The sequence below is a fragment of the Lagopus leucura genome, unplaced genomic scaffold (assembly GCF_019238085.1).
Source record: "Lagopus leucura isolate 7727_CA_CO unplaced genomic scaffold, USGS_WTPT01 Super-Scaffold_100002, whole genome shotgun sequence".
NCBI classification, from domain to species: domain Eukaryota; kingdom Metazoa; phylum Chordata; class Aves; order Galliformes; family Phasianidae; genus Lagopus; species Lagopus leucura.
In genome coordinates, this window is record NW_024962263.1 from 43,429,231 (window position 1) to 43,444,367 (window position 15,137).

The 15,137-nt window shown below is 35.9% G+C and overlaps 1 protein-coding gene across 1 annotated transcript in view; it reads left to right on the forward strand.

The window, feature by feature from the left end:
- Positions 1-242: 242 nt before the first annotated feature.
- DLGAP1 (DLG associated protein 1) overlaps positions 243-15,137 on the forward strand; it is a 225,454-nt gene continuing 210,559 nt past the window's right edge. The window contains exon 1 of the mRNA XM_042870217.1: positions 243-344. The gene's annotated coding sequence lies outside the window, so the exon portion shown is untranslated. The remainder of the gene's footprint in view (positions 345-15,137) is intronic.

Genomic DNA, 15,137 nt, shown 5'->3' on the forward strand with positions numbered 1-15,137 from the left:
CACGAGATGGCACCACAAATGCAGCATTATGCATTGTAAATACACCTTTTTATTCATTCTTTTCCTTGTAAGGAGGATTGGTGCCAAGTAAAAATTTTGCCACAGTGCATCAATATAAAAGCCTCTCAACACTGCTGTGATTTTTATTGAATACAGAGCTTCTTGCAATGTTAATAATTTCATGTTGTCTCAGGCTAGTAGTTTTAACTGCTACACTTTGATTATGTTTCAGAACAGTCAAGCATCAAATATTGAAACTGACGTCTGAATTAAAAAGTGTGCAAAAAATTCTCTTCCCTCTTTAACTATTGAAACAAACGAAAATGGAAATCTGACTAAAGGAGGTGAGTCTTTTCTTCTTACTCTGATAGTTCTTGATCTGTCTGCATCATTTATTCACTGTTCTCCAGATTTGCTTGTAAAAGACAAGAAGCCAAATGATTGCAAATTGTGAACTGTATTAATGGAGATGAAGATAGCTTCATAACTTGATATTTTGGCTTAGAAAACCACATACATGATAACCCACCTTTGTACACATGGAGATCTGCAGGCTGCACAGAGTTAATACCAGGTGTATTGGAATGTTGTGGTGCCTTTGTAAATTGCATTTTCGTGAGTCTGACATTAACAGAAAAATGTAACATACGAACTAAAAGGTTTAATAGGGCCTCGTATGGATAGATGTATGAGTTATGAAACGAGTTTAAGGAGTATGAGAGCGGGATCGATTTGGTCTGGGGGAATATAAAGAGAATCAGAGCCAAAAAAGAAAATAAAGGCATCATAGGGAGTTATAGCAGCTTGGAAGCAATGTAGAAATGGCCTAGGGAAGCTCTAGTAGAGACACTTTTTTTTTCATGTCTTCAACAGCTTTTTATTTTATTTTATTTTATTTTGTAACACTACAACCTGCTGCAAGCTAGACGTTACTCATCTGGTAGACATTCTGAAGCTATTTAACTATTTGCACTTTAGTAATTACTAGTACTAACATGTAACTTATTACTTACATGTATTTATATAAATTGCTGGACATCATTAGACTCACACACCCTCAATAAAAAGTCTTTCACCTTAGTTCCTTGTGGCTTTAACAAAATAAAGTCCTGGATCCAGTTGAAGTTCTTTTAAGTACTGGAATCTAGTATGTGACAATGATGTGTTCCTCATGTTGTCAAGAACATAATGCAATGAGTAGGGCCCGAAGGGTTATAGTAAATGTGGTTCTATCAAGCTGGTGGGGTTTCTTTGGGCCCCATTTTAGGGCCAGTTCTCTGCAGTGTTTTTGTAAATTACTTTGGTACAGAATTTGAGCACTTAGTAAATAAATTTGCAGATGCTAATAAACTGAGAGGAGTTCTTGAATTCCTCAAGAGTAGAGAGGCCCTGCCAAGAGATGTTGGCAAATGAAAGGACTTTGCAATCACCGATTGTATGAAGTTGAATAAAAAACAAGTGCTAGATTCTGTACCTGACATCACTGACTCTGTGTACAGACTTGAGGATGAGAGGCTGGAGAGCAGCCTGCAGAAAGAGATGTGGGAGTTCTGATCAACAGCAAGTTGAATCTAGTGAGCAACATGCCCTGGCAGCCAGAAGGGCTGATGGCACTCTGTTTTCATTGTTTTGTAGTACTGATTGAGTGAAAGAAGTATGGCATGGAACAGGGCAGTGGGCACAGCCCTTAGCTGCCAGAACTCAAGGAGCATTGGGATACTGCTCTCAGGGGTGGGGTTTAATGTTAGAGTGGTCGTGTGTGGAGCCAGGAGTTGGACTTGATTATTCTTATGGGTCCCTTCCAACTCTCAATATTCTGTGATTCACATTGTTCAGTGTTTCTTAGGATTGTGCTTAACTTTGCACCTACGTTTTTCTAAGGGGTGAAACAATTTTAAATGATGCTCTAAAAACAGTATTAAAGCTATATAGTTACCTCTATGAAAATTAGAAAATGCCAGAATACACGTTGGCAGTTCATGCACACCATGACAAGTTTCTTTCTAACAACTTTTTTTTTCTCACTGTTTTGCTTGAAGTTCACCTTAGTACCCATGGGCTTCTTGGGGAGTGCATATCAGTTCACTGCACTTTGTGAATCAAGCCTTTTTGCTTTGCTTTAACAGAGGAATAGGCAATAAAGCTGTAAGTTACTGAAGAATGTATTTTAACTAATGACACGTTAATTAGAAAGAACAGTGAGGTGGTCCATTTACTTTCATAAGGAACATATTACTGATATATGTTACTCTACGTCTGTGAAATTTGTTTAAAAGAAATTAAATGGGAATTAAATATACCATTAAATGGCAACGTGTTTGTCAGCAGCAAGAGGATGGATAGGCTTTGAAAAAAAAATAGAGGAAGAGAATCTAAATGAAATATTTGAAGAACACAGAAGAAACTGTAATGAGACAGAACAAAATGAATATAATTGATCATCTACAGAAAGAATTCATGAAAGATGTGAATCTTAAGGTCTTCTTGTCTTACTGAAAGATAGTGTGCAGGATGCTTTGTTGTTAATTATGCAGTTGTCTTAGGCTCTTCAAAATACTGTTCCTTAGGAAAAAAGAAACACATGGCATTGAGAACAAATTACCAGTTGAAAGATATCATGGTCTTTGATGCAGTATAACAGAAGGTATGAGGTATTTTACTAATGATGCCAGTTTAAATGTAACAGCTGTAACGAGGAAAAAAATTAGAAGTACTGCTTCAGGTAAAGTACACTGAGAAGGCAGAAAAGCTTAGAATTAGGCAAAGGTAATGAAATCAAGTACAAATAAAATCAGCTTTCAGGGGCTAATTATGGTTGTTGGGTTTTGTTGTTTTTTGTTGTTGTTGTTTTTGTGTTTTTTGTTGTTTTTTAAATATAGGCAACACTTTCCATTATAACTTGAATGGCAGTTCCCTGTGAATCAGAAAATATAAATTTAAAGAATGCTATAAACAGGCAAATCATATTGTCTATTAGATAAAATACAAAATTTCATATGAAAATGCACTAGATAATTCATTCCCTTCTCTAATTATGTAAAATGTATCAGCAAAATAAAAAACAGAGATAATTCTTTCAAGCAAGAGTATGCAGGCCATGAGAGATATGTGGTGAGATGCTATAGATTCTGGATTTTTTTGCCGTATGAAAAATAGTAGTTGTACAGTCAGCCTTCATAAAAAAAAGTACTCATGAATTTAGTTGTAAAGTGCCAAATGCATTTTTGCATCCAGTGACAGTTAGAACTCCAGGGAATATCCATAACCTTTTGGGGTGAGGTGGATACAGAAACAGCTCAAAAGTATCAGAAGTTACATTTCTAATGATAAGTAAGGAAATGAAACAATCATTAATGACTAACATCTATAGACGTTTTTAATAATATAAACCTTTATATGCATAAAATATGTCAAGGTACAAAATCATAATATTTTATTTCAAAAATGAGAAAATAACCAAGTTGGCAAACTCAGAGGAGGCTCATGAGTTAGGCTGAATGTTCTTTGTGAATCCCTTCCAATTCAAGGTACTTTATGATTTCATGAAAAGGCAGAGAAAGTAACTTCAAGGCAATGTTGCCTTCTACTCAACCTACCTCTATTTCCTTGGTGTGTATGGGATTGTGGAAGAGGTAAAAAATACCCAGACAAGTAAGGAACCATCTAGTCTTTTTTTTTTCTTTTTTTTTTTAAACTCATTTTCTTCTTATTTTATGTCCTACGGAATGCTAATGTTAGTTTTAAAAGCTTTTCCTTGACTTATCTTAGAGTGAAAGGCACAACCTAACAAGACTCGCTTGTGAATGCATGACAGGCAGTCCTAAAGCCAGGGGACATAGTATTAGAGATATGTGACAGTACTGTAAGGTCAGTAAGAGAACATCACTCAGGAAATAAAAAATTCAACTTAAATATTTTTCTATATTCTTTCTTGGGCATCTACTTCCACCATGGTTTATGTCAATAGCTCAGTAGGCATTTGAATTCACCCAGCATGGTGCTTCTCTAAGTGCATACCACTGGAAGTAGATGGCTGTAAGAAGTTTGTAGTGGGTAAATCTAATGACACCATTAACTTTAAGAAAGGGAACATTTGTTTTATTCCGCATCATTCTCTTCCAGTACAATTTCAAATTGAGCAGAACAGGAAATCCTACTTACTCCCATGGTGTAAAATCATGTCTCTGAAATGATTCACCTGTCTTAGAAACAAGCTGATCTACATAGCTATTACTGCTTCTAGGCTGCTGATGCTGGGAGAGATGTCTTACTTAGGTTTCAATTCCATGTCATAAATAGTCACAGGCATGATGGTATCTCACAACCTCCTAATGCCTTGATGGAATCAGGGGATTCTCATGCATCCTCGTACTGCAAAGACCACAGCCAGCAAAATCAGTCTAAATGTTGCTTGAATTTGTATTTTTATATGATTGTAACAGCTAAAGTGATAACATCAGCAAAAATCCAATTCAGATAATAATTTCTGTTCAGTTCAAGCAGGAAACTCACATTATGAAAAAATGAAAAGAGAATTGTCTTTACTGAGCAGTGAGAGTCTGGAAAAAGGTACATTAGCACTCTCTTCCAACTCATAGGGTACTACAAAATACAAAAAAGCCTTATTTTATGTGAAACTCTCTCTGCCACGTTGTTATTATTTTAAACTGTTTCTGCATTCACTTTTACTTCTTTTGTATAGACCTTTTGTTCCCTTCCCTGTCAGCTCCATTAGCTTCTTTTTATGTATAGCAGGCACCATTTTAAAAACTGGTTATTGATTTGAGGAAGTGGCAGGATAACAATGAGAAAAAAGTTGTTCTGTTCAAGAGCTGAATGGTCAAAAGAGACCACAATTTTGGTTGGGTGCAGTGACCAAATTCTCAAGATCAAATGAAAAAACAAGGACAATTTCTTAACAAATTAGCATTCATAAAGAAAAAAAAGTATCATCATTGATTTTGCTCCTAACTCATGAATTTACATGAGCGCTTTGCCACAAATATTCATTTTACTGTTTCATTTTAAAAGAGGGGGAAAAAATCAGTTTTATAAAGTCAGCACAATGAAATTCATGCTTAGGGGTTTGAGAGCTGGCTAGGAAGTTCTTGCAACTAAAATTTGGGTCATTATGATCTTGAAATAAAAGGACAATATCAAGAAGTGGAAGAAAATAAGAAATCATAAGAAATCAATTAAAGTAAAGTCTGCAAGTTCAAATATTGGTGATGTGTTGGGAAGAGTAAGTTACTTAAGTATTTTGAGTGGATTTTTATGAGGGCTGCTTTGAAATCAATGCCTCCTACTTTGTGGTATTTGCCCACAAAATCAGAGGCTGATGGTGGTACAGCAGTAGAGGATGAACCTTTCCACCAATATTCTGTTACGTGTTGCTGTATGACAGATGTCAGCAGAGGGGCAGTCTGATAGAATGGCATCTGACACGAAAGTGCATTCCTCCATGAGGAAAAGATTGCACCTGTTTACATTCATTGACGTTTGCTGAATGTTTGTGAAGACCAAACAGTGGGTGTGAGTACAGTGAGGTGGTGGGTGATGTGTTTCAGTAGCAGTGACAGTGGGTCATCTTTGTTGCAGATTTTACAAAGGCAGCCTTCAGGCTCTTGCCCATTGCTGGTGAAAATGTATAGCTAATGGTGGTGACTGTGTTGAAAACTTTTGTTTCACAGGTGAAAGTTTTCTCTATCAGCTAGTGTTATTTTGTTCTTTGTATCTGTTGTAGCTGCAATGGAAATAAAATGGGAAGCATTACTTTTGGAGCAACCTGTGAGTTTTTAAACTGCTGTCTTATGTGTTCTGTATCAATATGGACAGATGTAGTGGATAAAAAGTAGTGTGAAAAGAGAAGAGTGCAAAATGGGGGTGAAGTACCATAAATAAAAATTCTGTAAAAGATTTTTTGAGGGCATATGTTACTAGTTGAAATTCCGTAAATTCCGTAGCTGGAAGGTTAATACACTGCTTGGGCTTAGGAGCAAGAGAACATTGTCCCTTTCACAAGTACAGCCACTTCAAGGCTCCCTTCTTACGTTACACACATTTGAAAAAGTTGTTGAAAACTAGAGAGACTTCGGGAGAAGCTCAAGATCAGTTCAGGCTTTGATTGCTGTGATGAGACAAAAGATACACAGCCTGTTAGGTTCAGTGGAGGGGGAGATGGAAAACTTTTGTCTTTGTGGAAAACAGCAAACCAGTAAGGTTCTGGGACTCATATCCAATTACAAAAAGAGATCCAGTGCATTGAAGCTAAATCTACAAATGGAAGAAAAAGTATATTTTTAGACAGGAGTAGATAAACACTGGAAAAATCCACTAAGCAGTTCTGTACATTCTTGTAACTTAAAAGATTTCATTTGATATTTGTGCTAAGATTGCTGAAACAGTTTGGGGAATTAGATGCTCAAGCATCCTTGAAATGTGTTCATTAAATTCTCCAAGATCTCATGGGTTCATAAGAAATTTTTAGAAATGCAGCAAAGCTGAAAGCAGTACTCTGTTTTTTCAGTCACAGACTGTGGAACTTGACAGAAGGTGTTGTGTAGTAGTGTGAGGTGTTCTGTGATATGTTACAAAGACAGTTAGACTGCATTGTGACAATGGCATCTCCTGCCAACAGTCAGTGTATTTGTTTTGTAAGTGAAAATAGCTAAAACCTATTTTGACCTAATAGGAAACTACTGAGATTGATGCTACTGTACTTTCAAAGTGTTTTCTTGCACCGCATCTGTTTAACAAGGTTCTGATTCACTCATTATAGTAACAGAATGCTAATTCATCTCCATTCTTCTGCCACTGGTAGGGAGGAAAAAAAAAAAAAGTCTGTGTGCACTGGTAGCATCCAGCAGCTTAGCAACTGTTTCTCTTTTTCTCTTGGACTTTCAAGCATCTTTGATTGCCAGAGCATAAATGGGCTTTCGAAAATCTACCTGGGATGTGAGCACCTCCAAAGAAGGTGCCAAAATATGACAAGATAAGCAAATTAACAATGCATTTATTGTTTTACTGTCGTGTTGTCTATAGAAATAATTCATTTAAGACTATTGTCTACCACCAGGAAAACGTTGATCTTCAGTAAATGAGTCTGGTTGTCTCAATTTCACCTTGGTGAGAGTTGCACTGAATTAGGGGCCACATAGATATAGTGAACATCCAATCACGGACCAGTACAAGTAATAATTTCACTGTCACTGGACATGACAACTGTTACAGTAGAACTGATCTATTTTCTTCAGTTTTTACAGTTAACTGACTAGGTTCTGAATGGCTAAGAGCCAGTGGTCCTTGAAACATTAGTGACAGATTTGTAAGCAGTACAGGTAATATTTGCAAGTCAGTTTCCTACTACTTCACTATCAGATGCAGAGATGCACATCTGAAATATTGTGCTCATTAGAAACAAAGTAAAGATCAGCTATGGATGAAAAAAACTGCTATATCTATTGAATTAGAGTTAGATTTTGTCCTGAGTTGGATTTACTCACAAAGGTGGCTTTTGTGAAACCCTAGTAATCTGAATTCTGCCTGATAAACTGTGTGACTCAGTAGTCTAGAACATTACAGTTTTAGTGTGTTTTTTTTTCCTTGAGAGTTTTTGCAAGAGTGCAAAAATTAACAACGTGGAAGCAATTAGAAAATTTAGTAGAAAATGGCTCATCTGCTTGTGGTTATTAACATTTAATGAAATTATGACTTTATTTCCTGCTATTGCTAGACTGCTTTAAGACTTGCTTTTTGTTGCATAAGAAAACAGGCTTATATTAGCTCAATGTTAAAATCTCAGGGTATAAGTGGTTGCTTTTTTTTTTCTATAAAAGTGAATATAGTTCTATAGCTATTCTTATATATACTATATACTCTACTTTTATCCTGTGCCACACGGAAGTGTCTTTTCAGTAAGTCTGTTGTGATTTGAGTTTCATATTGCTATCTGAAGATACTCTGTGATCTGTAGCAAGTAAGGAAGGTGTGCTGCTTCCGTATTGGTAGACCCAGATAAAGTTTTGGACACAGATAAGCTAAGTAAGTTCAGTTCTTGGTTTGGCTAAATGATTCTGAGAAATATTTGCAAATGATTAGTAATCTAATCATTAAATGACATTACATGTTACATTATATATAAGCATGTTTATTTTTGCACATATATATATAGTTTTCTAAAACATTTTGTGAAAATAACAATAAATATAATTTTGTCTTCCTATCCAATTTGAAAATGTAATTCAAAAATATGTCAAAAAGATGAGGGAATCTAGCTGTCGCATAAGGTACAAATTGGACTGATTAGATCAAAACATATTTTCCTTAATATTTGACATGGAATCTGCCCATAAGGAAAATAATGCTAGGCAGGACTGAGGGCAAGTCAGTATGACATCAAGAAGAAAATTACACAATTGGGTTGAAATGTGATCTAAAATAATAGAAGAGTTTCTCAGATTTAAGATCAGTAGCAGCCCAATATAAGATCTAAGAAATTTTGTAGGAAATGCAACAGTTTTAGTTCACTGGGTAGAAGAGGGCTGTGTTACTAAAACCAGCACTTCCAAACAGATGCTAATGAACATTTGTTGGATCATCTTTTTTGGGTGGAAGGTTATAACAAGGATGGACGTTATCCTGAAGCAAGATTTCTGATCTAGCTTTGACTCCATGATATTTGGTGACACCAGTCAGATTTCTTAAAGTATCATGAGAAGAGTTAGTGTCTTAGAGCAACAATAAACAAAGATGCACAGGCTGTAGGAAAAGCCTGACAGAACCAGATATAGAACAGCATAATTTTAGAAATTACCAGCTGTGACAGAGCATCTGTTTTAAGGTTAGAGAAATTCATGTATTGAATCTGTTTGGATAGTGGATTGATCTCTTGAGATATCAGTAGCCTGAATTTCTGAGAAAACAGAAAAGTGTTGCATCCTGATGTCCTTGTATTACAAGAATTTATTTGTCCTACGCTTCCTGACTGCCTGACCCTTCAGTACGGTGGGTTTTGTATTTTCAATTACTAAACTCTATTGCATGATATTATGGTAAGATTGAGCGCTTGTAGCATGTTCTCTCTGAGTAACTGGTTAGCTGCCAGGGAAAGAGGAAAAAATCGATAATACCAATACTTTTTTAGCTCTTAACTTCTAAATCAATTGTTTCACGCGTTAAGTAGCTCTCCTTGAGTATACAACTCTGTGTGGCTATTCTGTTTTGATTACATTTATTTTCCCAGTGCTTTCTTCATATTTAAATAAACTTGTCATAACAAACTGAAGGAAAACCTTTTTCTTCCTCTTTCAAAAATGTGAAATTGATTACCTTCTGGACTCACATACCTGGCATGAATTGAATTACCCGCTTTCAGCTTACATTAGACACTTGATTTGTAATTAAAATCCAGATGATAAAACAAATTAAGAATGATAAAAGTAGTCTATTGATTCAGTAGGTGACTTATTTCCTATGTTACTGCTGTTCTGCCTCACATGCAGTTCCATTTGCTTTACTAATTGTATGTAAAATGTTATTGTATTGTGGTTCTTCATAACAATTTTGGTACATCATCAGAGATCCTTCTTGATTAGAATGATTGAAAAGGATTGGTGGAAAAACATGTATGATAGTTACTGATAGTTTCTACAGCTATTTGAGAAGCTGCAAAGCAGTGTATGCACTTCTGGTTGTCAGTAATAATCTCTGTTTCAATTTTTGAAGTGAAATAACCCATAATTTCATATTCATATCACTCATATATAATGTCAGATTGAAAAACTGTTATCCAGTTTTCATAACATTTGTGTAATTAATTATAAGATTGCAAATCACATTAATTTCTAGCAGGAAATGTTACTTTCAAGTTTATGATGTATGATTTGTTTTGAAAATTGTACAACTTAACAGAATGTGTTATTCAGATAATAGCTGAAGTGGAATTGGGCAATTGTGGTAGTCCATGAAGTTTGCCCTGCTTGTGCTTAGCAGGTTTCTTTCTTCCTGGACTTTCTTTGTAGGAAAGCTGAGGCATGCAAATGCTTGGACAAATTAATTTGAAAGATGTTATACTGTGGTCTCAGAGAAATTCACCTCTGACTTGAAAAACATACTGTAGAGTGAGAATTTCATTATTAATATTTTTTTCTACTGGGATTTTTCTTACTGTTGTTTTTTTCTATTTCCCTTAAAGAGCAATAGCTATGTCATAGCATACTTGAGCTCTCATGTATGTATTTACTAAGGATAAATTCAAAGTAACATAAAATTTACATGTAAAAGCAAGACACCTTAATAGTTTCTGACCACAACGAATGACTACTCATACTACAGTTACTAACCAACCACCCCAAAATAATTTTTCTGCATGAATAGAGGCATCCTCCATTTTCAATTTTAATTTGCTGTTTATTTTGTTTGCACCTATTTTTGAAGGACAACTTATGCCCAGTTTTTTGTCTGTTTTTGTAAACTCCTAAATGGCAGAATAGTAAGGGAAAAAAAACATTGATTTACAGGTATTATACAATATACACCTGCAATGTATACTGCTATGTTATATACAGTGTCCTTTTTAATTTATAGTACCTAATCCTTTATAATCCATCCTATCCTTCCTATTTTCAGTGTTGCCACTGCTTAGATATCTAAGAGAGGCAACATGCCTGCTGCTGTATTTAGCACTTTCACAAGGCTGAAGTTACATATGTAGTTTTATAATGTATTTATTTTAAATTTTAAATTAAAAAAAAAAAAAAAAAAAGCAAGTGAAAATAGTGACTGGGTAACTGAATAAATGAACTGAATTGTAGGAGTTGTGCACAGCCTTGTTGTATTGACTTTCTGTCAGATTATGTGTTCAGTATGTAACCTTTATTGTTTGACTGCTCAATTTGCAGTGAAAATAAGAACTTCTAACTAGTTCTAAGTTTTTAATGCATTGAATGATACGCTTTGGTAGTCTATGGGAAATTAATTGGACAAACTGGTAACGTTCCCTTGCAGGGTAAAGCCCTCTGAGAACTATTAAGGTAAATTCTAATGATCATCCATATTTTATTATCATTCTATGAAAGCTTCAAATCATAGAGTCATAGCATCCTTAGAGTTGGAAGGGACCTTTAACGGTCACCTAGTCCAACTCCCCTGCAGTGAACAGGAGTATGCACAGTTAGATCAGGTCGCCCAGAGCCTGGTCCAGTCTTGCTTGAAAGTCTCCATGGCCAGGGCATCCACCACATCTCTGAGCAACCAGAGATAATAATTTAAAGGTTATTTGAAGGTCATTAATAGTACGTATATTTTAATTGTAGGTAAATTTTTATGGACTTTTTTGATACATATCACGTTTCTGATAAAATGCCTCAATCAAAGAATCAGTTCCAATTCCTCCACTTCATGGACTTCATATTTTAAAAGCGTTTCCTTACCAAGGTTCTATCTAAAGCATCTGTTAAAATTTACAGCTGCTAAACGTGCAGAGTGGGCACGTGTCATGAAAGTTAATAATCAAAAACATTTATGCAAGTAAAGAATGCCTTGCTTTATAAGAAAATTGAGAGCTTTTCCAGAGCACTACTACTTTGTTTTCACTTCATAGATCCTATATTGTGATTAATCAATTAAGAAAGTATTAGATAATATCTTCTTACATGGGTAATTATTAATTAATAATGTTATTCTAACTACAAATTACAGTATATAGGGAAACATAATCTGGAACACACTGTGAAAATAGAGTAGGTTGAGTAACACATTACCATAGACAGAAGTAGGAAAGCTCTGGATAAATAGGGGAGTTGAAAAAATAAAAATACTTCTTACCTCACTGACAAGTTGTTTTTTAACCTTTAGTCCTCATTAGGCACTCAACTTCTGTTTTAGTGAAAAGTGGCTTGTTTAATGTTAACGTTTGTTAGGTGGAACACTAACATATTGAAAGAATTAACTTCTTTGAGTTCGTTAATGTTACTGTCTATAAAATTTAGGTGGTAGCTTTTCATTATTCATAATTATCTCTGCAAACTGAAAACTGGTTAAGAGAGCCCATTTCAACAAGAAAAGAGGGAACTTAAGGATCCTAACATCTGGAACGATGAGACAACAATCCTAGATTCTCATGTCAAGAACGTGATCATTGCAGTAAATGTCCATTGTATGGTCTGAACACTGATTGACACAAGTCCTTATCAGGATCACTTATTAAAATAGTCAGTCATCATGGTTTAGTACTTTCATTACCAGGGAATTAAACACATTGCTTTTAAATAGCAGTCTCTCTTGCTTGGGCATTATAAAAGCCATGTGCTGACATTTTGCTAAGGCATGAATGTCATTCCATGTCAGTACATTTTTTTCTATGCTTTCATTGCCTAAAATAAAAGAGTAAGTGAAGGCCATGATAAATTTAGTGCATCTTCGATATTTTTCAAGAGGAAAATACAAGTACATCAGAAATCAGTAACAGAGGCACAAATTGTATACAAAATTCTGGGCACCTTAAAAATCTTACAATTTTTGCATTGCAGTAACCCTTCTGATTGTAAAATGCACAAAAATTCATTTCCTCAACTTCCATCCCTTTTGGTGTTACATGGTATCAATGTTTCATCCGTTTAAACTGTCATTAATTTCAGGATCTCTCTCATTTTAGTGTTTCTTTTACTATTCAGGTGTTTAAAGCCTCCACAGTAAGGTGTTGCTGAGGGATTTAAAATGATGTAAACTCAGTAGTTGTTGAAAGATCAGAGACAGGTGATTTTCATGTCCCTTAGCATTTAATCAGCACCTGCTGCTGCCAATTTGGGGAAAGCCCTCTATGCAAGCAGCCTACTCTGCTCTTTTCAGGTAGATGCAGAATTTCAGAAAAGTAGTGGAGGAAACACAGTGAGAGGTCGTTTTTGCTTATATAAACTTTTGGAAACTCCTTTAATTGTTGTGTATCAAGACTGAAAGCTGTGCATAATTTAGAAGAAACTTTCTAACAGAAACTCTGAACCATAGTTTGTTTTTCATAAGGCTGGCTGGCCTGGGGAATCCAATGAAAGCTGTTCAGAACATAGTCATGTGAGCCTGAGTGAGATGAATCCGACAGTTCCTTGTGCTCTTATCATTTATGAATTAAGGCCATCTGGTCTTTGTACATTTAAGATTGTCTCCCTTCATAGTGATTTATTCTTCAGTAAAACAGGATATAAATGTTGCATTAAATTTAAATTAATAAAAAAAAAAAAAAAAAAAAAAAAACAAGAACTGAATGGTACACTTACCATGCAGTTGTAATGTGGATTAGGCATTAATAACATACATTTGACTTTTAATGAGAAATACCAGTGAAAACCTTATAAATATCGTGAATGGCTTTCCACTTGCTTATGATATGCAGTATAGTTGTCAAAAGCAGTAGAGAAAAACAGAAATTTCAAGAAAAAAACTACCTTTGCTAAAGTGTTTTCATTTCGAAACACAAAACTGAAAACCACTTTGAGTTCAATTCATTTCTTTCAGAATGGAAGACAAGACATGTTGACAGAAATGACAAATTCTGTTTAAAAATACTCTGAATATTTTTCCACTTTTTCTGCTTGTGCTTTTACATTTGTATTCCCTTCTGCCTTAAAATAATAAAAAATAGACGCTCCTGTGTGGTAAGAGGATTATAATCATAGAATGGCCTGGGTTGAGAAGGACCTCAAAGATCATCCAGTTTCAACTCCCCTGCTATGTGCAGGGTCACCAACCAGCAGACCAGGCTGCCCAGAGCCACATCCAGCCTGGACTTGAATGCCTCCAGTGATGGGGCATCCACAACCTCCTTGAGCAACCTGTTCCAGTGTGTCACCACCCTCCTCCTAATATCTAACCTAAATCTCCCCTGTCTTAGTTTAAAAACACTCCCCCTTGTCCTGTTGCTATCCACCTACATAAACAGCCATTCCCTCTCCTGTTTATATGCTCCCTTCAAGTACTGGAAGGTCACAGTGAGGTCTTCCCAGAGCCTTCTCTTCTCCAAGATAAACAAGCCCAGTTCCCTCCATCCAATCCTGTTAGTATATCTTTTGTCCTGATGTGTCCAACCCATCGACGAACTGGTATTGTGGGAGGAGTAAGCTCAGCTCTTTTGGAAAAAGTACCTAAGGTTGGGGAGATGTCTGCACTGATAGCTGCTTTGCTTTTGGTCTCAGTGATCTCTGGTCAAGGCAGCTTGCCTTCCTGTGCCCAGCTTTCCTTAACAGGTAACCTGAAAGTGAAACATTCAGTAGCCATCTGCAGGAAATTCCTCTAAGAGCTCTCATAACTGCTCTCGTAGAGCACAGAGTTCTGTTGAAAATGAAGACTGTTCTCCTCACCTGCAGTGCGTGAGTGGACAATAAGCTGAGTGTGAAGACGCTTTCTCTCTGCCACTTCTGTTTTGGAAAGCACGCCTGCTGCCTTAGCATCAGAAGTAACTAGCTGTGTCTACGACATGGCATCAGTAGTTGTCCTGAAAGCACCTGAAGTATCACAAGAGAACACATATTTTGATAATATCCTGCTTTGACTGCTTGTTAGGGTGTATTAGTGGTGTTTTTGTATGTTTCTCACTCATGCCAGCTCTTGCTGTTAAGTTTTTGATCCAGCTTACACGAGGAGAAAAGTTGATTTTTCGTAAATCACTAGCGGCACCTTTCTCGAGGGGACTTTTGGCAAGATTGTTCTGTCACACACTGTGATGTAAGTATTTCTTGAGGCATTCTTGAGGCCACAGTACATTTCTACTAATCTGCAGTGCAGGTGCTGTGCCAGAGGTCCTGTCTATAGCTGAAAGAACGCACCTCTTTATTTCCCCTGATTCTCATTATGAAACTGAAACAGATTCCTTTCCATTGAACTCTGTAAATGTGAGGCTGTAGATAAATTTCCTTTGGTTTCAAAAAAATATCAGTTCCATAAGTGTATAATCTGATGATAGAACACACTTCCCCTCTTCCTTACTCTTAAAAACTCCTACATCGTCTTTTCCCCTGCAGTAATATCTCAGTTACCAATTTTTGTGCAGTCAGTCCACTGTATTCATTTTTCCTTGAACTCCAAATCATTTCATTTCTTTAATCTTTATGCTAGCTCTGTTTCCCCTGTTTATCTCTTTATGGTACTCT